Source organism: Bubalus kerabau, chromosome 8 (assembly GCF_029407905.1).
Source record: "Bubalus kerabau isolate K-KA32 ecotype Philippines breed swamp buffalo chromosome 8, PCC_UOA_SB_1v2, whole genome shotgun sequence".
Taxonomy (NCBI): domain Eukaryota; kingdom Metazoa; phylum Chordata; class Mammalia; order Artiodactyla; family Bovidae; genus Bubalus; species Bubalus kerabau.
The window spans coordinates 53,020,135-53,043,180 of NC_073631.1; the positions used below are offsets into that span (position 1 = coordinate 53,020,135).

Below are 23,046 nucleotides of genomic sequence, written 5' to 3' on the forward strand. Positions count from 1 at the left end.
AGATGAATGGATAAAGAAAATGTGGAATATGCACACAATGGAATGTTATTCAGCATTTTTATAAAAGGAAATCCTACCATTTGGGATATCACGGATGGGCCCAGGAGTAAATATTATGTATGTTTTTGTGTGTGCTAAGTTGCTTTAGCCATGTCCAACTCTTTTCGACCCCATGGACTGTAGAATGTCAGGCTCCTCTGTCCTTGGGATTCTCCAGGCAAGAATACTGGAGTGGGTTGCCATGCCCTCCTCCAGGGGATCTTCCTGACCCAGAGATCAAACCCGTGTCTCCTGCATTGCAGGCGGATTCTTTACTCTCTAACTCATGGGGGAAGCTCATTTACCATGTTTATTGCAGCATAATTTACAACAGTCAAGATCTGGAAACAACCCACACTTCCAACAACAGATGAATGGATAAAGAAAATGTGGAATATGCACACAATGGAATGTTATTCAGCATTTTTATAAAAGGAAATCCTACCATTTGGGATATCACGGATGGGCCCAGGAGTAAATATTATGTATATTTTTGTGTGTGCTAAGTTGCTTTAGCCATGTCCAACTCTTTTCGACCCCATGGACTGTAGAATGTCAGGCTCTTCTGTCCTTGGGATTCTCCAGGCAAGAATACTGGAGTGGGTTGCCATGCCCTCCTTCAGGGGATCTTCCTGACCCCAGGACCAAATCCACATTTTCTGTGGTTTCTGTATTGCAGGTGGATTCTTTACCACTGAGCCACCAGGAAGTCCATCTATATCTCTACTTTTTTATAAAAAAAATTCATTTTTCATTTTAAATGCTCTTTTATCTAAGTAACAGCTGTTTTTTTTTTTTTTTTTTTTTTTTTTTTGACTGAAGCAAAAGCTAAGGTGCTACTCCATGTATTTCTTGCCTTTTAAATACAATCAGGTAACAAATAATTGCATCATCTAGTTCTAATTGCTTAAAAGGCACGTTATATAAATCAGCTACGCAACCAGAGACACCTTCTTACTCCGACATTGCTTCATTTGGTTCAATCATCACTTTTTCTTTATAGCATCTGTTTTTTCTAGTCAATTCTCAGAGATTTCTGGAATACAAAATTCAGACCTAATACCTCTCATGGGCTATTTCAGCAGTTGTGTGGTCCTAGAACCCAAACTTGGAAGGGGCAGAGAAGTTTTGTGGCTCAGGTACCTTGGTCTGGAGGAGTGTGAGGTGAGGGCTAATTTGAACTGTACTTGGGGGAGGGGAGAGGGCAATCTACAGTTGTAGCAGCATTTCCTACCTGCATGCATGTGTTCCTTTTATGGCACCAACCATCTGAAAGGTAGACATCAATGTCCAGCTTAGCTCATGGCTCACATGAAGTTCATAGGGAAGAGCTGGAGATGCAGCATTGCCATGGAAAATATTATGTCTGGAAATAAGTCAGTCATAAATTACAAATATTGCACGATTCCATTTAAATGAAGTATTTAGTATAGTTAAACTCACAGATGCCAACAACAGAATGGTGGTTGCCAGAAGATGGGGGAGGATAAAACTAGGGATTTTTCAGTGGTTATAAAGTTACAGTTATATATAAGATTAATAAACTCTAGAGATTAGCTGTACAACATAGGGCACATAGTTAACATAAGTTGTTCACTTAAAGACAGTAGTTCTCTTGCTACGTGTTCTTACCATTAAAAAAAGTGCAAGGGGACACAAGAAATCTTTTAGTGGTGATGAGTATTTTTTTTAATTTTACTTTATTTAAGTATAGTTGATTTACAATGTTGTGTTGGTTTCTGGTGTACAGAAAGTGATTTAGTTATATATATAAATTCTGTTTAATATTCTTTTCTATTATGGTTTATTATAAGATATTGAATATAGTTCCCTGTGCTATACAGTAGGGCCTTGTTGTTTATCCATTCCATATAAAATAGTCTACATCTGCTAATCCCAGACTCCCAATCCATCCTTCCCCCCTCCTCTGTGCCTTGGCAACTACAAATCTGTTCTTTATGTCTGTGAGTAATTTCTATTTCATAGATAAGTTGAGTTCTATCATATTTTAGATTCCACATATAAGTGGTATTATATGCTATTCTTTCTCTTCGATTTACTTCACTTAGTATGATAATTTTTAGGTCCATCTGTGTTGCTGCAAATGGCATTCTTTCTTTTTTATGGCTAAGTAGTATTCCATTGTAAATATGTGCCACATCTTTGTCCTTCATCTGTCAATGGACTTCTGGGTAATTTTTGTATCTTGGCTATTGTAAATAGAGCTGCTAGGAACATATAAGCATATGGATCTTTTCAAATCAGAGGTTTGTCAATGGATATGTTTATTACCTTGTTTGTGGTAATGGTATCACAGGGTCCAAAATCATTAAAATGTATACATTAAATACTTGCAACTTTTGTATATTGTTTCAGTAAAGTTTAAAAAAATAAAAAAAGATGAATGCAAAACTGAGAATTTCAAGTGGTGGCAAATACATGAAGAAACTGGAATTTTCATTCACTGCTAGTGGACTATAAATTGCTAAGACCAGAAATCTATTTGGCAGTATCTACTAATACTGAATATATGTACATCCTGTGGCTACTAGTACTGAATATACATACATTTTCTGGTATATACTAGGTATATATCAAAATCAAATGTATAACTATGTGCATCTAAAGGTACAAAAATATTCTTAGCAGCATCATTTTTACTCACTCCAAACTTTAAACAACTCAATGTTAAGCAATATTAGACTAGACAAATAAATTTTTGGAATTACATAAAAATGAATAAACTACTACTATATTCTTTAATATGTATCAATCTTACAAATTTTTATTGAGTGAAAAGAGCCACACAAGGGAATATACTATGTGTGGTCATTTATAACCATTCAAAAGCAGGCAAAGCTAATTCTGGTTATAAAATTCAAAATAGTGGCAACTGTTGTGTGGGTTCTGATGATTCATATGGAGTATAAGATCTTTTATATTTATGGTAAACATCTAAAAATCTTGATGTAGGAGATGGTAACACAAGTTCATTCATTTTGTTACCAAGATACACACTAGGGATTATTGCACTTTTGTACATATGCCATCTCTTAACAATTTTTCACACACATCCATTAAGAAAATTTTTTAAATTGTATTTCATTAATTTTTGGCAAAGGCATAGTGCAAGGGGTACTCGTATATTTAGTGTACAAATGTCAGTTGTAGCAGCTACTTAAAGGAGCACAAGGAAGGAATCTACTACTGAGATTTAAAATGTGCTCCATCCAGCACTTCCACATATTAGTATCTTTCCCTAGAGAACACTTGGATATACGTGCAAAAAGGCACAAACACACGTTGAAGGTTGCAACATTTCTAACTAAAAAACCAGAAAAGAAACAAACATGTCCGAGGGAAAGGGAATCATAAGTTAAATCTATTGGTTCTGAGAACTACCATGTAGTATTTTAAAAGAAAGAGGTAAATGTGTGTGTGTGTGTGTGTGTGTGTGTGTGTGTGTGTATAGAAAGATCTCAAGGATGACTGGGGGGAAAACAAACATCTACAGGTATGTAAATGCAGAGAACTAGAAGTCACCACATGTGAAAGTCATTCAGTCGTGTCCCAGTCTTTGCGACACCACAAACTATCAGTTCAGTTCAGTCGCTCAGTCGTGTCCGATTCTTTGCGACCCCATGAATCGCAGCACGCCAGGCCTCCCTGTCCATCACCAACTCTCCGAGTTGACTCAGACTCACGTCCATCGAGTCAGTGATGCCATCCAGCCATCTCATCCTCTGTCGTCCCCTTCTCCTCCTGCCCCCAATCCCTCCCAGCATCAAAGTCTTTTCCAATGAGTCAACTCTTCGCATGAGGTGGCCAAAGTACTGGAGTTTCAGCTTTAGCATCATTCCTTCCAAAGAAATCCCAGGGCTGATCTCCTTCAGAATGGACTGGTTGGATCTCCTTGCAGTCCAAGGGACTCTCAAGAGTCTTCTCCAACACCACAGTTCAAAAGCATCAATTCTTCGGCGCTCAGCCTTCTTCACCACGAACTATACAGGCCATTAAATTCTTCAGGCCAGAATACTCGAGTGCGTATCCGTTCCCTTCCCCAGGGGATCTTCCCAACCCAGGGATCGAACCCTGGTCTCCCGCATTGCAGGCGGATTCTGTACCAGCTGAGCCACAAGGGAAGCCCGGAAGTCACCATATAGTGACTGGTTTTTAATTACTCCCTGAAAACGATTAGCTAATGTGTGACGTTTAAATTTATGGTTATATGTAATTTAACATGAATAATAGCACTTATATCTTTGGAAGGATACCCCAAAAATCAGCAACACTCAAATTATTGACTTCAATAGGCAAACCGAGTGCCTGAGGACCTGGAAGCGGAATTCCCTCTATGTAACTCGCTGCTGCTGCTGCTAAGTCGGTTCAGTCATGTCTGACTCTGTACGACCCCATAGACGGCAGCCCACCAGGCTCCCACGTCCCTGGGATTCTCCAGGCAAGAACACTGGAATGGGTTGCCATTTCCTTCCCTAATGCATGAAAGTGAAAAAATAAAGTGAAGTCGCTCAGTCGTGTCCGACTCCTAGTGACCCCAAGGACTGCAGCCCACCAGGCCCCTCCGTCTCTGGGATTTTCCAGGCAAGAGTCCTGGAGTGGTTTGCCATTGCCTTCTCCGATGTAACTCTCTAGTCCTTCATATATTTGAACGGTCTAACTGTAGGATCTATAGGAAAAGTAGTTTCATTAAAATATAATCTGAAGTCAAATAAAGGAGGTCAATTTCGAGCGAAAACCTATACAAAAAAAAAAAAAGTTGACTGCTATTAAAACTGATTGGGAAGATCCCCTGGAAATGGCAACCCACTTCATCATTCTTGCTGGAAAATCCTACGGACAGAGGGGCCTGGCGGGCTACAGTCCATGGTGTCGCAAGAGTCGGACACGACTTAGCAACTAAACCACCACCACCACCACTATTAAAACTGAAGTGTTATGCGCTAAGAGCGCTGAGAGAGTATCCTAAGTCAGGGTGGAGGTGGGGCTGGGGCCGATGAGAATTCAAAAGCTGAGGTAACTCTTGAACAGGGAAATTGAATGTACTACGTTTTCACTTCTGGAGCGCCCAAGGGCCCTGAAATCCAGTCCCATGATTATTTCCCAGAGTTGGACCCTAAATTGCCACCAAAAGACTGGGGGAATTCCGCCAGAAGAATCTATCAGGAGAGCGAAGGAACGCACCAGAAAACCGTGCGGAACCGGATTCGCGAAAATTAAGTCAGCCGGAGTTTCATACTCCCACTCTCGCCTCAAGGGCCGGCCGGACCGCCCCTCGCTCCTTCCCGCAACGCTTACTGGACAGTATATGACTGACAGAGTCACTCACCAATCGCCGCTCTGCTATAGGGGCTCTCTGGCCCTTACCGGGTCTTTGGTCCCTGGGGCGAGATGCGACCTCTGTGCGTCGACGTCAGCGTGCTGACGTCATAGGCCGGGTACTCTAGGAGGTCCTGGGGCGATAGTACGCGGGCGGTGGGCTGCGCGACTTCTACAGGACTAGATTCCTGGTCCCGCCCCGCGGAGCCCCGCCCCTCCGCCGGCGGAGACTGCCGCGGGCGCAGCCACAGATCCGCGGTCTCCCGGCCAGCCTGGGGCGGCCGGCCCGGAACCACCCGATGAGGTAGGCTGGGTTTCTAGTCACCCTATTTGACAGATTGGAAAACTGAGTCATCGGGATCAGATGATTTGCCCGGGGCTCACTGGAGACCCGCGAACGGAGGCCAGAACCGAGCATCCCGGCTTGTTTGTACGGCCCTCGCCGCCCTCTGGAGAGGAGGAGGGGCTTGGCGGGCTTGTTTATGATGGGTACAGAAGTGAAGTTGCAGATTGCGGCGCCCCTTTTCATCCAAGGTTTGAGTGGGCATTCAGGGGATGGATGCTAGTAGAGAGGTCTCCATTCCTTCATCCTGCGGAGCCCTCGGTGAAATCAAGCCCTCTGCTGGCCCCTTGGGCCCTCCATAGTGACCAAGAATGGTGACTAGGTTGATGCGTGGGTTATAGGAACAAGGTCGCTTACTGACCTCCCCCCCCCCCCCCCCCACTCCCCATCAAGGAAAGCTGTGTTCCAACCAAAATTTAAAAATTAAAGCACAAATCACGAATGTCCTGGCTCTGGTTTCAGTTCACTGCTTTGCTCACTCATGGTCATATTTTGAAATCTCAGTAGCATGCTTATTTTTTGGTTTAGGATTAGAGAGGGATTTTTTTTAATTCAAACATGAGTTAACATTGTGAAACTTTTCTTATTCTCTTGAAGTGCCAATTGATTTTTCTTCTGTTTCATAGCTGGAGTTACTGAATTCATCACTTGACTCAGTAATAGTTTGGATAAGCTTAGCTAGGTAACAAAATAACAGGTCAAACCTTTCCATACTAATACTGGAATTAGTTCAGTTTATCTCAGAATTCTTTGTGGAGAAGAGTTCTGAAAGATAATTAACATATATATATTCCATCTACCCATACATCCTCATGAAACAAAACATCTTGGGATACCTAAGATGCTTTATTTATGGGTTCTAATAAGGTGGGGCATAATTCATGCTCATAAAGTAAAAATGTGTACTGTATAATATATGTATCCATATATAATGTTTTGTATTGTCATGAAGAATTCATTCTTTTTAAATCTGTCTCAGACATTGACCTTTAAGACTGCATTATTGCATAAAACTGCATTACAGAAATGAAATTAAAACCGCTTCAGGGGACTTTTCCTTACTAAGGTTCACAGAAGGATGGTTATTATCATTTGACTTTAGTCTTTGAACAAATTTTTCTGATGATCGCCTCATCTCTGCCTCATCTCATGCTTTATTTTAGATGTTGATGATTGAATGTGGAACATTTAAATAATAGTCTTGCCCTCAAGACCTTCCATTTTGATGGAGATGCTATAAATATATAAACAAGAATGACAATTTTAGATAATGATAAATGCTAGAATAGACATTACCAGGGGCTGGAGCATAACTGGGATGTGGGGGGAAATTTAGATATGGGTGGTCAGGAAAGATTTCCTTGAGGAAGTTTGGAGGAAATCTGAATGTTTAGAATGAGTCAGCCATGGGAAGATCTGCTGGAAGTTTCCAAGCAGAAGTAACAATGCAAAGGAGCTAAAGCAAAAAGAAGCTTGATATGTTCCAGAGATAGAAGAGAAGCTGTGTGGCTGGAGTGGGGTATACCTAGGGGAGAGTGAGGTGGGAAGACAGTAGTGGGGGAAGTGGCACTCAGAGGTGGGCAGGATTGCGATCATCTCAATCCGTGTGGGAATTGCAGGCAAAGAATTGTCAAAGCTCTCTTCATTTTTCTTAGTGACATTCTTATAATGCTAACCCCGCTTTCTGCTTTATATTGGTTATGAAATCATTGTAGTAAATCACTATATATGTTTTTTTACCAGTGGTCCTCATTCTTAATGGAAAAAATGTCTTCTTCCCTCAAGCACTGTGTCCCACGCTGTTTCTTTCCTGTTCGTTGTTACTATCTGCAGTACTCTGAGCCTTTGCTTATCTTCTACTTCCTGCTTTGATCCTTCTTACTCCCAACTGTCGGAGAAGGCATTGGCACCCCACTCCAGTACTCTTGCCTGGAAAATCCCATGGATGGAAGAGCCTGGTAGGCTGCAGTCCATGGGGTCGCTAAGAGGCGGACACGACTGAGCGACTTCACTTTCCCTTTTTACTTTCATGCATTGGAGAAGGAAATGGCACCCCATTCCAGTGTTCTTACCTGGAGAATCCCAGGGACGGGGGAGCCTGGTGGGCTGCCGTCTATGGGGTCGCACAGAGTCGGACACGACTAAAGCGACTTAGCAGCAGCAGCAGCAGCACTCCCAACTGTGAGTCCTCCCCAGTATTTATGTGCCAGGCATTCAGTCCCTGCTGTTCTCCAGGCTGAGTTCTAGGAAACTGCTTTGTCAAGTGGATTCTTCTTCTCCATTAGAACTTATCTTACTGGCCAGAGACTTAATGACTGCCTTTATTTAGCGCCTGCAGTATACCAGATGCATTATATACTTTCTGATTCTTCTTTCCTGTTGCAAAGGTAAATGTTATCCTTTCTTGATAGAAGAGGAAACTTCTGCATAAGGCTACCACCTGGTACTGAGGAAGCCCAGGTTTGAACACTCCAGTTAGTCTGTCACTGAAGCTTGATCCGTGATACACTACCTCCCTGAGTGTATTACAACAACTCTGTACTATGAAACTAATATTTTATGAAATAGCACTTTAGACATCATGATTCAATCCTCGTAGTTTAAAGGTGAGACTGGGGAAGCCTCTTCAGTGCTTTTCGAGACAGAACTGGCATCAGATTCTCATCCTACTAATTTTCAGCCTAATGTTTTTTCTGCTTACTTAAACTTCATGGATGGTCCATCACAAGGGGTTTTGGTATATAGAGAAATATAATATTTCAACATCATGAATTTATTGTCCATAAACTCATACAAGGCAGTTTTAAATAAACTCATACAAGGCATCTTTTAAAAAGATGAGACAGTGCTGCTACTTGGGCTAAAATAGCCCCTTGGTGGTGATGATGGTGGTTTAGTTGCTAAGTCATGTCTGACTCTTGAGACCCCGTGGACTGTAGCCCACCAGGCTCCTCTGTCCATGGGATTCTCCAGGCAAGAATACTGGAGTGGGTTGCCATTTCCTTCTCAAGGGGATCTTCTGAACCCAGGAATTGAAGGCAGATTCTTTACCGACTGAGCTCTGAGGGAAGCCCCAAAACAGCCCTGTACTGTATTTTAATTCTCTTTACAGCAGTGAGCAAATGTAAACTTTCTTTGTGAACCTTGGTTTTCTTAGTAGAAAGTGGCTTCAAAATGACTTTAAAATTTACATTTCAACTTCACAAATCTTTTTAGGGAGTTTACAATGTGTTGTTGTCCCAGCTTTAACCATTTCCTTACAAGTACGGGAACATCGCTGAGCATTTGCTGGTTCATAGTTTCTGTTGGCAAGTATGGTTTCTTCCTATAATTGAGGAAGCTGTTGAGCCAGCTCAGGGAGACAACTTCTCCTTCTTAGTAATGCATTATCATTTTTGAAAATGAGTCAAAATTCATTTCTAAATTGTATTATTGAAAAGGGGGTCACTTTCCTTCTACAATTTAAAAATACCCATTCTTTATTTCTGCTGCTACTGCTGCTAAGTCGCTTCAGCCGTGTCTGACTCTGTGCGACCCCATAGACGGCAGCCCACCAGGCTCCCCCGTCCCTGGGATTCTCCAGGCAAGAACACTGGAGTGGGTTGCCATTTCCTTCTTCCTTCTTCTTTATTTCTAACATTTGCTTATTTTATTAATTATGATTGAGATATTATTGATGAATTATAGTAAATTAACAAATAGCTGAATTTACTTTCTGATAGCTTTTTGACTCTCCTGTAAGTGACTCAGATGGTAAAAAATCTGCCTGCAATGATGGAGACCTGAGTTCGATCCCTGAGTTGGGAAGACCCCCTGGAGGAGGGCATGGCAACCCACTCCAGTATTCTTGCCTGGAGAATCCTATGGACAGAGGAGCCAGGAGTTGGACATGACTGAGTGACTTTGGGATCACAAAGAGTTGGACATGACTGAGTGACTAAGCATAGCACAATAACTTAATGGTGATCAACTTTTCTATTAGTCAAATCAGAATAATGTTACTGGAATTAGTTTGTGCAGCGGACTTACACCTTCTGAAGGTCCAAGCTGTCATGATTTGTCCTCAGATTACAGTGCTGTCCTTCCACCATGAACCCAGTGCCCCAAACTGGATTCCTGGCCGTTCCAGCTTTAGTGCCATTGCTTGTGCTCTGCCTGCAGCCTGAAATGTGTTCTACATAAACAGTTGCAGCCAAAGTTCTACCAGTGCCACTGTGTCCGTCTTTGCCCCTTTCTCAATGAGCTGTTTCCTCTGTCTCTTTAGTGGAAGCCTTCTCTTTGACAGCACTTCTGGTAGTCTTGCTCTGTGATGCAGTTTACCACTCTGGATATCTTTGGTAGCATACTATATTGTACGTGGGTGTTCAAATATATGTTAACTTGAGCTTAAAAGAGATTTAACAATTCGTTTTAGACTTGAAAAGTGTTTTTTTTTTTTTTTAAACAAATGATAGAGCCCTTTAGTTTAGCCTTTTTAGATTTGTAGAACTGTTATTACCTCACCTTTGCTAGAAGCATCTTTAATGCTTTTCTTGGCCTTGATTCAGCAGAACTTCTTTCCTGTTACAGTTAAGGGTCTGACTGCTACAGTTACCAAGGGGTCCCTTGAGAGGAACTCAGATGTTTGTGCTGTAAGTATTGAAGGCACATTGTTGCAAATAAGAATCAGTGTTCTCTGTGTTTATGGTTTTGGGAAAAAAATAACAGCCGTTCCACTTTTTAATAGTGACTGAGAAAACTGAAGCCAGAGGACGAGCCAGAGATTCCTGCAATGCTGGGCTATGGCGCTTGATCAGCACTCCTGGTTCACGGCAGCAGGGGCTGGCGCTCGTTCTGATGTCCTGCTGCAGAATTCCTGGTAGCCTCTTAAGTGTATTTTAGCATGGCTGAGGCCTTTCCCGATTGTTTGACTTGCTTGCTACTGAGCTGCCGTACATCTGGAAGACACCTCTTGTTGTGACTCCAACTCAAAGCAGGAACTCTCCCCAAGGATCCCCAACTGAGCTGTTTAAGCCCATGGGATCTTCCTGGGCAAGCGGTGACTGGTATCTGGTTTGGTAGGCTCTTTAGTTTAAAGCCTATTTCTTGGGACTTTCCTGGTGATCCAGTGGTCAAGACTTGGAGCTTCATTGGTAGGAGACATGGGTTCAATCCCTGGTTGGGGAACTAAGATCCCACATGCTGCTCAGGGCAGCCAAAAAAGGTAAAAATTAATTAATAAAATGAAAGAGCAAAACCTTTCTCTTCTACTTCCCCTCTCATCACAGTTTTCTAAAAAATATCTTGGGATTAATGGGCATCCTCTGTATTAAACTAGGAGCTGGAGGAAATTCAGTCTGGTGCCTTCTAAGTTGCAGTAATCACCAGTTTCTGTGTCGCATGTTTTCCAGGACAGTTGACTTTTCTGACACTGTGCATTGTTGCTTACTAGAGGATGTTCTTGTTTGCTTTTTGTTTTAGGAAAATATATTCTCATGGTTCTTTAATTGATTAATGACCTGCTGAATGAATGACATAGAACCAGGGAATTTCAAGTACATTTCCCTGTTTGTTAAATTCCTCCAAGGTAGCAGAAGGAGCTCTTGAGAAATTAAGAGTTTTCTCCAGCTGAGGTGGGAGCACCAGCTAGGGCTTGCTTCTGTTATTACTGATAATAACAACTGAGAGGGCTTCCTCTGTGTTAAGCATTCCTTTTAAATGCTTTATGTTAGGATTTGGTATCCTGAGTACTGTTGACATTTTAGGTTGGATAATTTTTTGTGGTGGGGACTGTCCTATGAGTTGTAAGGGGTTTAGCAGCATACCTAGGCTCTACCCTCCCTGGATACCATTCCCCACTCCCCCCATTTGTGACAACCAAAAATGTCTCCAGTCTTTGCCACATGTCCTGGAGTGCATAAGCAGAGTCCTTCCATCCATAGACACGTAACGAATCACTGCTTTACTAAACTAACTTATTCCTCTCAACAGCCCTTTACGATGGGTCGTATTATCTTCATTTTGTGCAAGGAGAATCTGAGGCGTGGAGAGGGTTAAGTGACTTGTTTGGGATTACACAAGTAGTAAGCAATCATACTGGATGTGAAACTCGCCAGTGTTCTTTGTAAACTCTGGCCCTGTGTAGCCAGCAGACTGGCCACAAACTGTTAGGGACCCAAAGACTATGTAAGTTCAGTTCAGTCACTCAGTCGTGTCCGACTCTTTGCAACCCCATGCACTGTAGCATGCCAGGCCTCCCTGTCCATCACCAACTCCCAGAGTTTACTCAAACTCATGTCCATTGAGTCAGTGATGCATCCAACTATCTCATCCTCTGTCATCCCCTTGTCCTCCCGCCTTCAATCTTTCCTGGCATCAGGTTCTTTTCAGATGAGTCACTTCTTTGTATCAGGTGGCCAAAGTATTGGAGGTAAATCAGGGGACAAAAAAAAGCCAGCAGGATCAAACAGGGCTATCAGTGAGGTGCCTGAGTGAACTGGGGAGCATTGCCAGAATTGCCTCTTTTTCAAGAGAAGCTAGAGATCTGGATTTTAGTTGTGTGAAAAATGTTTATCTTTTAATATTGGCAATTAATCTAGTGACTAAAAACACCATGCAAGCCAGTAGACAAACAAGCAGTATCACTTACTGGGACAAGGTTTGGTCCCAGGCCATCAGATTGTAGTCCTTTTTGTGGAGACTTTGCAGCATTGTGATAATCATAGAGAATTGTATGTTCATTTGATTAAAAGCACAGGTATAGATTCTATGTGGAAGGCAAAAGTTTTCACTTCTTGGAAGTCTCTGGAAATAGATTGGTGGGGTGGTGCTTCTAGACTAGAGGTAGTTGTCTTTTTTTTTAAGCCAAAAAAGTGTGAGAATTAGGCTGACTATCCATCACACTTTGAAATTTTAATGCTCTGCTGCTCAGCAGAGACTCAGTTTGAAAGTTCTGTACTTTGTCCTTCAGCAGCATCACCAATAACTATTTTTTTTTTTTTTTAATGACCTCTGCCTGTACCGGTGCTAAAGGCAATATCATATAGGACAACCAGGAGACATAAATTCTGGAATTCAATGTCTTGGAGAAGTGAACCACAGCCATACCTCAGTCTTTTGACAGCCAGTAACCAATGGAGTCCAGTTTAACCCTGTAGGAAAAGACCAGGCTCTCTACCTGTTTCAGTAACAGGTGGACTTCTCTAGGTTTGTAGCCTTTTCCGTGAACCCGTGCGCCTTCGTACCCCTGCTCTAGGTGTGAAAGCGGCCTCCCGCTCTCACACTGTCTGTGCGTGGCCTTGGGATCTGCCCTGCGCCTCCTCAGGTGGGCCCCTGAGGCTGTGAGCAGCCCAGTCTCCTGGACGTGCTCTTGCTTCTCCTCTGTTTTTAATTTAGTCTGCCTCTTCCTTGCTGGATGTCACCTTTTCATTTCTTTTGAAGCCATACGTTTTCTTTTAGGCCAGCTTTTGTTTTTAATCAAGTTTTTTTCTGGCCGTAAGAACCTACAATTCTGTCCTTTAGTGTTAACAACCATCTTAGACTTTGATTTCTAATTATTTGTATAACCACTTTACCTCCTCTATAAAATTATATTTTCCTTGAGGATCAGCCTTTCCCATCTCACTTTTCCCCACAGCATCTAGCAGAGTGTTTCCATGGGGTAGATGCTTCATACATTTCAGTTTATTCACGGGGTCCTGGTAGGTTCCCACTCATATAGTGATTTCTTCCTTTTTTCCCCTGTATATTTGTATCAGTTTATGTAGTGTGTTGTTAGAGTGACTTCACTAAATAGAATTCGAAGTAGGAACGAAGAAGTGATGACCAAATTAATTTGGGAAGATTGGACCATTTTTATTAATTTCATTGTCAATGCTAGTAATCAGAGATGAAATATTCTTCGTTTATTGATGTTGGAACTCCAGACATCTGTATAAAGTTGGCTAACTTTAGGTAGCAAGTACCCAGACTCCATACTTTTATACAGCAATATTTATTATTATTTATTTATAATTATATAAATATAATTTATAAAATATATAAATATAATTTATATTATTAAATATAATAATATTTATTATTAAACAAATTTATAATAACAAACGAATGCCTAACAAACACATGGCCAGGTGTTTCCCTAGGTGCTAAGGATACAGAAGTGTCTTCTGGGACCTTTGGTATAATACTGAGAATAAGACATGTAAACAATATGTAAAATTGTATGAAAGATTGGAAGTACTGGTAAAGACAGATAATCTCCCAGTGGGATCAGAGAAGATTTCATTGAGGAAGTGGTACTTAAGCTTCCTTGAACAATGAATAGGCTTTCATTGCTGTTGATTGTTTGGCAGTTGCAGGAAAAGGCACTCCAGGCTGGAGTATTAGGACAAAGACAGTGATAGTGCGAACCACCTCGTGTACAGGGAAATTAAAAGTTAGTCCGTCTAGAGCTCTGGGTGTGAGGAAATGGAGTTTTGAGCAGAGGGAGGAAGTGGTTCCTTCAGGCTTTCGTTTTAGAAAAACTAGCATGATCCCAGTATAGAGAATGTTTTGGAGACAAGTAGACTGAATTACTGGAGTAATGTGGATAAACGCTGACTGGGAAAACCATGGAATAGACTGATGAGAGCTATTGGGGGGAATGACATGGTCATCAGTTAAGAATGTAATGTTTGAAAGATGGAGCCAGCAGAAGAATCAAGTTTAACACAGTCTCTTAATTATGAAAGCTTAAGTATGAGATCTTACTGAATTTTTCTTACCTTAAGCATTTTTTATGTATTTACAGGTGTGTGTGTGTGTGTATAATATATATATTATACATATACATTATATATATAATATATACATGTAATGTATAAGGTGTGTATATATATGTATATATGTACATATATATACATATGTATAATATATATAATGTGTATATATATTATACATCAATATCAATATTTTTAAGTCATTCTTAAATTTTTCTTTTTGATTTTGTAATTGTTTATCTTTTTAAATTATTTGAGAGCAGATTTTGTTTTGAGACATGGTAGTTTCAGACCTTTATTGAGAACCTTGTGAGCTTAAAGAGGTCTTACTTTAGTGATGTCCTCTCTCTCTGTAACATATGCTCCCAGCCCACTCTTACCATTAGGCTGCAGTTCAAATTGTTTTATTGCTGTATCAGCTAGTTGTTGTATTGAGTCTTATAATTAGTGGTCTTTGTTTATGTGATCCTGTTTTCTGAAGCATGGGCTAGGTTGATAAAGTCATCTGATGCTGATCTCTTAAGGCTCTGTTTTCCTTTGTGACCTCCTAAAAAGTCTGATGAAGAAAGAGGAAAGGCTGCTGGTGTTTTCTTAAATCTCGCTATCAAGATTTGAGATTGAATGTCCTTATAAGTCACATGCACCCAAGCTTTGAACCTCAGATCTTGACTTATAGCAGAGATGAGTAATTTTTTAAAGAACTATGTTTACCTGTGTATCAAAGTATAGGAAATAACGTATGTAACTTCTGCCTATTGGTAGATATTACTGGGCAAGCTTATAAGTGGCACTGCCTTTTATTGACTTGGTATAGTTTGTGAGATGGGAAGTTGGCCTTGGATAACTCCAGGGACAGTGGCTGTTACATCTTTCCTAGTATTGCTATTAGTGTGTCATTTCTACCAGCTGTAGCCACTACAGGAGCGGTGAGTAGAAGATGGCTCTGAAAGCTAAAGTGACACCTGTGGGAACCCTTACCCTTCCAGAGGAGTCTTGTGTCATTGAGTAAAGAGGAAATGCAGCTTGCTTCTAAATATCCACCTTGACTTTGCTGTCTGATCATCAGCTGGCTACATGGAATTTAGCTTTTGTTTTCTCTGCCTTTGAGAAGGCTTATGAAGAATGTGTGATGAACACATTTTTGATTCTAGTCTTTGAGATTAAGAAAGACGGTTACTAAAACAAATTTATATCTTTAGCTGCCTTCCTATGACTCCTAGGATAGCAGTAAACTCAGTGCCTTGAGATACTGATTTTCAGATCTAGATTAGTAAGATCATGAGTTCCACTCTGAGAACTGAAAGCATTTGTTTGAAAATTGCTTATAATAAGTACTTAAGTGGCATTACAAAGCGCAAAAATGTCCTTGTATGCATTGCAATATATTTCAAGTTTCTTAACTGAAGGACCTTCATTTGTCTAGACAGTAATATGACTGTTGATTCCATTATTGCCAAAGCTGGCAACACATCCCTAAGAGGAAGCTTTATATATTTTTGAGAATATATGCACTAAGGAGCAACATGTTTCCTCTGAATTACAGTCTGCTGGTGATTGATGGTTGACAGTAATAATGAGGTCAAAATTGGGGAAAATAGTGGTAACTCCATAATAATCATTAGATATTTTATAACTGATCTATTGTAATTTTGGGGGGAAAGGTTAAAGTAGACTTAATTCTTTTGGGAGAAGAAAAAGTTTTGGAAAATGATAGGTAATCATCAACCAAAAAAAAAAAAAATCAGCAGTATTTTGACTTGTGGAAATGACTAACTGATGAAGAAAAATGAGGTTATGTATAACTTCTGTAATTAGGAAGATTAGGACAGACGAGTTTCTGGATCAGCTCTGGAAAAAATATTTAAATGTAGAAGTTAGAACTCAATCTCAAAAAGGGGAACAAGCTGTAAAGTCAGTTTGAGCACCAGCAGGGATTTATAAGGAGGAGAACCAGATGTTGAAGAGAGACAGTAGAAGCTGGAAGAAGGCGGTTATGGTGACTTTTTTGTTCCAGTTATTCTGGGCCACTTGATAGCAGCTTCTGAAAAAAATGAGAGAAAAATAAAATAATATTCTTGTTTCTCTCTCTCTCTGTCTCTCTCAACCTTTGAAAAGTGATGATATATAGCTATAACATTCCAGCCATCTGACTCAGCCAGTGCTGGTGATGTGACTGACTATTGAGTTGTTGAGCCCTGCAGGCTGGTGAGCCGACAACATAGGCCACCCAACGTGACTTTGATTACTGTGTGGAATAGTGCAACTTTGTCAACCTGTGATCCGTAGTAGAACAGATACACATCATCAAAGACCTTCCTCTGTCCAGCTGACTCATCCTCCCATGGACCAAGCAACATCCTAGTGACATGTTTATTATCAAGAGTATATACTTGATTTCTTTCCCTTCTCTTCGATCACCCCCTTGTAATACTTATATATCTGCCTCCTTGACTGGGGCTTCCCAGGTGGCTCAGTGGGTAAAGAATCCACCTGCAACGCAGAAGACATAACAGATGCAGGTTCAATCCCTGACTCAGGAAGATCCCCTGGAGGAGGACATGGCAAGCCACTCCAATATTCTTGCCTGGAGAATCCCACGGATAAAAGACCCTGGTGGGCTTTAGTCCATAGGGTAGCAAAGAGTCAGACACGACTGAAGTGACAGCACGCACACCTGCACTCTGTGACTATTTGGAACTTTTTCTGAGAGCAGAGAAAAATTGCATTACCTTTTGGGAGTTTTACATTTTGTAGGTGTTCGATGATTATAATTTAAGAAAATGAGAACTCTTAAAGGATTTAAATTACAATTTAAACGAGGATTTAAAAAGAGGATGAGATGGTTGGATGGCTTCACCGACATGATGGACATGAGTTTGAGCAAGCTCCGGGAGTTGGTGATGGACAGGAAAGCCTGGTGTGCTGCAGTTCATGGGATCTCAAAGAGTCAGACACAACTGAGCGACCGAACTGAACTAGAGGATTTACATAGGGCCCACCTCATAATTTGGAGAAGGCAATGGCACCCCACTCCAGTACTCTTACCTGGAAAATCCCATGGACGGAGGAGCCTGGAAGGCTGCAGCTCATGGGGTCGCTGAGGGTCAGACATGACTGAGCGACTTCACTTTCACTTTTCACTTTCATGCATTGGAGAAGGAAATGGCAACCCATTCCAGTGTTCTTGCCTGGAGAATCCCAGGGATGGGGGAGCCTGGTGGGCTGCCATCTATGGGGTTGCACAGAGTCAGACGCGACTGAAGTGACTTAGCAGCACCTCATAATTATTTTCTGTTCTACAAATACATGCACTTTCTTTTTTTTTTTTTTTTATCCCTCCCCCTCTTCTTTTATGGAGAGAAGGGAGACTATTCTAATTTCTGTTACATCTCATGACTGTTAATAGCCTCCATCTACATGCTGTTGACTCTCAAATTTCTATTTCTAACTCAGACCTCTCCCCTGAACTCCTGACTCATACCTTACTGCTTGCTTTTATTTTCACTTAGATATGAATAAGTATCTTATACTTGCTGTGTCCAAACTGCAGTGATGTTCTCCCTCAGAGTCGCCCTTCCTCCAGCTTCTCCCTTGCAGTAAATAGCGAGTCCCTCCCTCCATCTTCTCAGGCTGTAAGTCTGGCAGCTGACTTCTAGTCCTCTCCTTGTCCTGTATCCCATGCCCAATCTATCCCTTTACTAATTTGGCTCTGTATTTGGAACCAACCACCATCACCACCCTTGTCTACTAAGGCACTACATCTTCGGTCTCCTGAATTACAGCCACCATAGTCCCTTAAGTAGGCTCCCTGCTTCTTTGCCTCTCTCAGAGAGCCTCCTAAAGCTTAAGTTGCATCAGGCTTTTGGGCTTCCCTGGTGGCTCAGAGGTTAAAGCATCTGCCTGGAAAGCAGGAGACCCGGGTTCGATCCCTGGGTCAGGAAGATCCCCTGGAGAAGGAAATGGCAACCCACTCTAGTACTCTTGCCTGGAGAATCCCATGGAGGGAGGAGCCTGGTAGGCTACAGTCCATGGGGTTGCAAAGAGTTGGAGACGACTGAGCCACTTCACTTCACTTCACTTAACTCTCTTCTTCTGAAAAGCTTCTGGTGTTTTCCCACCTCATTCACTGTCTTTACTGTGGCCTGTGAGGTCCTCCAAGGCTCCCCCAGGTTGTTAACTTCTCAGCACCTCCTGCTCCTCTCCTGTCAGTTCTTGCAAATCTGGAAGCTGATGACCTGGCTGAACTCCTGCCTGGCCAGCTCTGCCCCTCCTCACGGCCTCACGCATCCTCTTCCCTCCAGTAGCCCTGCTCTTTTTCCTGATACCTATGTGGCATCTCTTCCTTATCTCTTACTAGTCTCTGCTCCACCTTTGTTCACCTGTAATGGCTTCAGTGACGTCATCCTGACCAAGCAAGCTGTTTACAGTTGGGTTCAGGTTACTGCTTCTTTATCCTCTGTCCCTGCCCTCTAGACAGTAAACTCTGTTAGAGGAGAGCATTCTTTCAGTTTTATTCATTGCCACATCCCCAGTGCTCAGAGGAGGACTTGACATATTTTTGGTATTAAAAGTGTGCTTGTGGAGTAAAGGAAGTAGATGAGGTATATTCTTGGCAGACGCTGAATTTTCAAAACTTAACAGGTACAACTCTTAAATCTTATAGTATATATCCAGATTCAGTTTCTTAATAAATGCTTTAGATTTGCCTCATAAATTATGAAAACAATATATATTTGCCCAGCTGTCTTTAAATCTTAATATTTCTTTCTGTGTTATATGTCAAATAAAAGTTCACTGATATTTTTAATATTGGTATGGAAGTGATTGCCATAAGAACAGGTTTGTTCTTGGGAGATCAGTTAGTATCAGTGAGAGGAGTGACTTAAAAACTTCAAAATATACTTGTTTTCTGCTTTACTTTTTCCAAGTCATTGATGCTAAATTCTAAATAAATTTTTGTCTTGAAACAGATTGTCAAAAAGTTAAATTCTCGTTATACATACACAATTACTTTAATGTGTTGATATTAAAAGAAATTATTAAATGAGATGAGACTGCACGAAATGACACAGAATTTGAATGGAGAGCCTTAAATGTGTGGAAGGGGGAAGAGAGCAGAACGCATAGCAGCAAATGGTGAGCAGACTTATCAGGATGGAATAAAAGCTTTTCTTACTTCTCAGTGTTAACAACTCTAGAAAATAGGACATCTGGAACATAAGTACAGTATTCAGAATACAACCGTGGAGTGAGTATATAGGGATATTACTATGGAGTTGGACTTCTAATTCTTGAAGAAAAGTAAGAAAAAGAAGGAAGTGCAGTTGAAATGTAGGTCCCAGTGGAATAAGTCAGCTGCATGAGTAAAACACGTGGTACATGATGCTGTGGTAGACCTGTCTCTCCTCAGTGTCTGGGAAGAGTGTGAGTACTAATGGATGGAACAAATGAAGGGTACATTTGACTTTTTAAAAGCTTACGATAGAGTAATGGCTTGTGTACATTTTCACTAAAGATCAGATCAGACTTTAGACCCCAAACCACTGCGTGATGTGCACTTTATTGTTTCATTTAATAAAGCCTTGTTGATGATGATGATTAAAAAAAAAGACAATTATTAGATATTCGGTATTGGCTCAAAAATCCAGATAGGATGACTCCTATCTTCAGTCACACGCATTTTAGAAGTCTTCAGCCATCTCCGTTTGTGTCTTGGAAATTCAGTATTTTTATTAGGGGCAGAATGACTTGGATGCCCAGAAATCTTACGTAGGTTTTCCTTTGAGTCTGTTAATGGGTCTAAGTTGTCGTATGTGTGCGTGCTCAGTAGCTTCAGTTCTGTCCAACTCTTAGCCACCCTGTGGTACAAAGATGTGTTTACAAAATCTCCATGTGTTTGTTCTCTTTTGTAAAACAATTTAAGAACTTTTCTAGGATCATTCCAGTTCCTTATTCTGCTCTCAGAGGTAGCTCATACTTAAAGTTAATTTAATGATTTTTCACAGTGAGAATTTACTTTTATTCACATATAAACACACACATATGTATGTGCTAAGTCGCTTTAGTCATGTCCGACTCTGTACAACCCCATAGGCGGCAGCCCACCAGGCTCCCCCGTCCCTGGGATTCTCCAAGCGAGAACACTGGATGGGTTACCGAAATTTCCTTCTCCAATGCATGAAAGTGAAAAGTGAAAGTGAAGTTGCTCAGTCGTGTCCGACTCTTAGGGACCCCATGGGCTGCAGCCTACCAGGCTCCTCCATCCGTGGGATTTTCCAGGCAAAAGTACTGGAGTGGGGTGCCATTGTGTTTGTATATACTAGGTGGACTGATAGAGCAGCCCCATCCCAAAACATCCTTCTCTCCTTGTTTTTCTGAATTATTCAGAGGTTAAGAATTTCATAACCAGAATACTAAACTATAATCAGTTTTTCAGTTGTTTTTTGTAGCTTTATCTTTTGGGTTTTTAGTTTTTGTTTTATTCAGGATTCAGTCTAGGCTTGTGCATTACTTTTGATGGTTGTGGCTCTTTTTACTTTTTAAGTTTGAAGAGTGTCCACACCGCTTTCTTACCTTTTGTTTTTGTTTTGTTTTTCATCATGTTGACTTTGCTCAAGATTCAGGATAACTGTCTTGTAGAATATCCCACATACTGTGTTTGATTGTATCCTTATGGAATTTAGGTTAAACTTTTTTTGCACAGGAACATTATAATTGATGTTACAGACTTCTGATTGTATCACTTTAAAAGGCACATAGTGTCAACTTGCTCTAGTACTGGTAATGCTGTTTGATTAGTTGGTACAGGCGGAGACTGCCAGATCTCTCTACTATAAAGGTATATTCCTAATGAAATTATTATATAATCTAAGACACTTTGAGACTTTGAATATCTATTCTTCAACAATGTTTTAATAATTTTAGGCATCCAGTAAAGTAAAGTAAAGTAAAGTCTGAATTAGTTACTCCAGCTGGGGATTACAAACTGTTGATATATCTTATTTTATCATTTCTTCTACGTTTTAATCTAACGTTTGTTTCTTGTAAAAGAGAACTACCCTCTCCCTCTTTTGCAGTATTACTGTAGACTCATGAAACTTCTTAATTTTTCCAACATAAATTCCAACTTTACAGTCATTATTCATTTTTATATTCAAGTCACTGCATCTGGCCAATGGAAACACCTCATGACAGCCTACACATTAAAAAAAAAAAAATGATTTTGGCTTTTTGTGTCTTTTAAGAAAACTTGCCTACAAAGAGGTTTTAAAAATATTCTCCTGCAAATTTTTATAACAGCTTTATCTTTTTAGTTTTTATGTTTAGATCTATGATCCATCTTGAATTATTTTTTACATAGTGTTTGTTAGGGTTTGAAGTTCATTGTTTTGTTTTTTTTTCAGTTTTGATATCTGGTTGTCTCAGCATCATACATTCTTTTTCCAGTTGGATTGCTTTGACATCTTTGTCAAAAGTAAAATGATCACAGAAGTGCAGATCTCTTTCTAGACTCTCCCTTATGTTCAACTGGTCTGTCTGTTGATCTTTTTGCTAGTGCTACACTGTCTTCATTACTGAAGTGTTGCAGAAGGTCTTTAAGTAGTGTGTTTTCCAGTTTTGTTCTTTTTCAAGATTGCTTTGGACATTCTCATTTCTTTGCATTTCTATATACATTTTAAATTTAGCTTGTCAGTTTCTACCAAAAAAGCTTGATGAGATTATGGTTGAGATTGAGTTGAATCTCTAGATCAATTTGGGAAGAATAGAAATATTAACCATGATTCCTGCCAATCCGTAAACCTGATCAGCTGCCTGTCTGTTTTCATCTTCTTTGATTTTTTTCAACAGTGTTTTACAGTTTTCAGTGTTGGGACCTTGCATATATTTTAAGTTTTTTTCTTAGTGTTTTATGTTTTTGATGCCATTTTAACTACACTGTAGCCCCTCCTCATTTATTCCTACTCCTAGCTGCCCAGAATGGAGGATTGGTAAACAGGTGAATCACAACATCCTGATAAGCTAATCTTTTTTTATTAGTTTGTTTTGTCTAAAGTCTCCTGTACAATGTCACAAACCTCCGTCCATAGTTCATCAGGCACTCTATCTATCAGATCTAGTTCCTTAAATCTGTTTCTCACTTCCACTGTATAATCATAAGGGATTTGATTTAGGTCATACCTGAATGGTCTAGTGGTTTTCCCTACTTTCTTCAGCTTAAGTCTAAATTTGGCAATAAGGAGTTCATGATCTGAGCCACAGTCAGCTCCTGGTCTTGTTTTTGTTGACTGTGTAGAGCTTCTCCATCTTTGGCTGCAAAGAATATAATCAGTCTGATTTCGGTGTTGACTATCTGGTGATGTCCATGTGTAGAGTCTTCTCTTGTGTTGTTGGAAGAGGGTGTTTGCTATGACCAGTGCATTTTCTTGGCAAAACTCTGTTAGACTCTGCATTGCTTCATTCTGTATTCTAAGGCCAAATTTGCCTGTTACTCTAGGTGTTTCTTGACTTCCTACTTTTGCATTCCAGTCCCCTATAATGAAAAGGACATCTTTTGGGTGTTAGTTCTAAAAGGTCTTGTAGGTCTTCATAGAA

At 40.6% G+C, this 23,046-nt stretch overlaps 1 protein-coding gene, 2 long non-coding RNA genes and 1 other non-coding gene across 7 annotated transcripts in view; 2 read left to right on the forward strand and 2 right to left on the reverse strand.

The window, feature by feature from the left end:
• The window catches only part of LOC129659155 (uncharacterized), a 39,690-nt gene extending 34,173 nt beyond the window's left edge, over positions 1–5,517 (reverse strand). The window contains exons 1-2 of the long non-coding RNA XR_008717815.1: positions 5,387–5,517; positions 1,274–1,405 (exon numbers count right to left, since the gene is read on the reverse strand). This is a non-coding gene — a long non-coding RNA (uncharacterized LOC129659155). The remainder of the gene's footprint in view (positions 1–1,273; positions 1,406–5,386) is intronic.
• STARD3NL (STARD3 N-terminal like) overlaps positions 5,490–23,046 on the forward strand; it is a 60,894-nt gene continuing 43,337 nt past the window's right edge. Inside the window, exons 1-3 of one of the 4 annotated variants that reach the window (XM_055590280.1) lie at positions 5,490–5,680; positions 10,289–10,350; positions 10,446–10,577. The gene's annotated coding sequence lies outside the window, so the exon portion shown is untranslated. Of the gene's footprint in view, positions 5,681–10,288; positions 10,351–10,445; positions 10,578–19,071; positions 19,096–23,046 lie in introns of those variants that run through there. The other 3 variants (XM_055590279.1, XM_055590277.1, XM_055590283.1) reach the window with 3 other exon arrangements.
• On the reverse strand, positions 15,924–18,748 carry LOC129659156 (uncharacterized). Its single transcript, XR_008717816.1, has 3 exons — positions 18,573–18,748; positions 17,500–17,683; positions 15,924–16,495 (listed from the first exon to the last, which is right to left on the reverse strand). It is a non-coding gene; the product is annotated as an uncharacterized LOC129659156 (long non-coding RNA).
• TRNAS-GGA (transfer RNA serine (anticodon GGA)) lies at positions 18,324–18,396 on the forward strand. Its single transcript has one exon. It is a non-coding gene; the product is annotated as a tRNA-Ser (tRNA).